This window comes from Cantharellus anzutake, assembly GCF_015039405.1.
Source record: "Cantharellus anzutake strain C23 chromosome Unknown EI90scaffold_251, whole genome shotgun sequence".
Taxonomy (NCBI): domain Eukaryota; kingdom Fungi; phylum Basidiomycota; class Agaricomycetes; order Cantharellales; family Hydnaceae; genus Cantharellus; species Cantharellus anzutake.
Window position 1 is genome coordinate 1 of NW_024067201.1, and position 2,116 is coordinate 2,116.

A 2,116-nucleotide genomic window follows, 5' to 3' on the forward strand; every position below is an offset into this window, starting at 1 on the left:
TTAAGATTGCCACTGTAGTAAAAGGCAGCAATTAAGGAGAGAAATATTAAGTAGATATTTCAACAGGAGAGCTGGTTAACACTCCAGATTTCAAAGTGTAAACACAAAACAGTTATTTTGCTACTGTTAAAACAAGCAATAAAATAAGACAAAAATAAAACAGACTCAAGGGACACTCCAGACACAGACCAAATCCATTAACTGAGTAGAATCTTTGAAACTTCACCAAGTAGAAGATTTAATTCAAGTTAAATTCCAAATTAAACAACGCTACACAGAATTACACCTAGACAAATTAAGAAATTTCAATAAAGGAACAGCTCCGCAGGGCTCGGTTTATCTGTAAGTCAATTCCCAGAAATTTTAGACTAACCCATAAAAATAGAATTAGCCAAAACACTTGGATTGGTACTATATTCACAACTAATAATACTAGTACACTTCCCCATCCTAACTAAAGAACCAGGGAACAGCTTGGTGGTGGTCTCGTTTGAACCTCCCAACTGACCTTCCTTCATTCTCTCCTTCAGTGCGCACGCGGATATGCGGGTGGAAATATGCAGCATGTCCGGAAGTGCTGTTCAAGGTTAGCAGAGTGAGATTGCGGCCTCAGCAACTCAGGTGGAGCGCTGTGCCCTGAGCTTGACGTTTGGGGGAGATCCCGTATTTACAGACTGACACTTACAGCAGACTTCAAACAAGACTTGCGGGCAGAGCAGACCTGTAGGAGGAGCGCGGACTCTGCGAGCACGGACTCAGAGGGGGGGAAGCCCCCTCTGCAGAAGGAGGGACTCAGACCAGACAGGGGGGTACTCTAGTTGATTTCAGACTGAGGTCCCTGAAAGTATTTACAAGGTATAAGTAGATAAGAGAAATCAAAAGAGGGACCGGTCGGTCCGGTGTGGAAATAAGTGGAAATGAGCAGGGACTTGTCAAACTAAACCAAGGACAAGAACCTGGGAAATGGGAGGCAAGGAATGAATAAAGTCAAAGCAGATCAAGTACCAATATTGACAGATTAAATGAATGAATAGGAAAGTGCAATAGCACACAGATCAAATGCCAATATTGGGGTGAACATAATAGGCACTCGGCAAGGAATGAATGTTATGTTGCCGAGTGACAAAAATGACCAGAGGACAAAAGCGGAGGTCAGCACACGGCGCTGATACAAGTCCGCAAATAAGTGGGGTCGGTGCGGTGCCGACACAAGTCCGTGAACAGAGGTTGATCTGTCAGCACTGTCACACAAGGACAGCATGAAGGCCAACAGAGGTACAGAGGGGAGTGGGAGTGTTGACCTGACCAGAGGTGTCAAGGGCAACCAGAAGTGGCCAGAGGGTGCAGAGATGGGCAGAGGGTGTGGAATGCACGGAAGCGGGGCATGGCTGTGACCACAAAGCGGGAAGCAATGAGTGTGGTTCAGATGGAGACAAGGCAGGCATAGGAACTGGAGGGACTGAATGCCGGGAGTGCCAAGGGCTCAGGAACTGGAGGTAAGGTCAGAATACCGGCAGGGTCTAGGTTCTGATTATTGGCCAAGTCTCATGCAATAAGGCAGGGGGCCAGACATGGGGTTGGGGGCTGGTTAGGATGGGTTTCGGGTCAGCAGATTCACCTATTGGCATTGGTTCGCCACTGACAGAGCCCCGGGATTTGTCGGTCGTGACAGCACATGTGATTGCTGAGAGATACAGGGAGCATAGAGTATTGGGGGTTCACCCCAGGGATGGGGCCATTCCTGGGGGTGTGCTACCATATCCACATCGAGCGCGCTGGTCACCATTGGGGTGTTCTGTAGTACGTGGTGAGTTGGGCTAGGCGGTGGGGAAGGGGTAGTAGGTGCACCTGCAGCGTGGGAGAGAACCACTACATAGTGTAGTTATTGGTATTTATTTAGGAGTCGCTCTCGGGTAACACACTTTTCTGGTGCGCTTCCATTTTTACGAGAGCAGGACGAGGGGCACTTGGTAGTGCTTCATGGCTCTTTTAGGCCTAATCCTTTTCGGGATTACCCGGGGTGCTGGGAATCTTCATCCGTTTGACGGGAGATTCATCCATAGGCACCCGACTCCTAGCCCCTTCTCGGACCAGTGCCCTTTGGCTTGATAGCCTT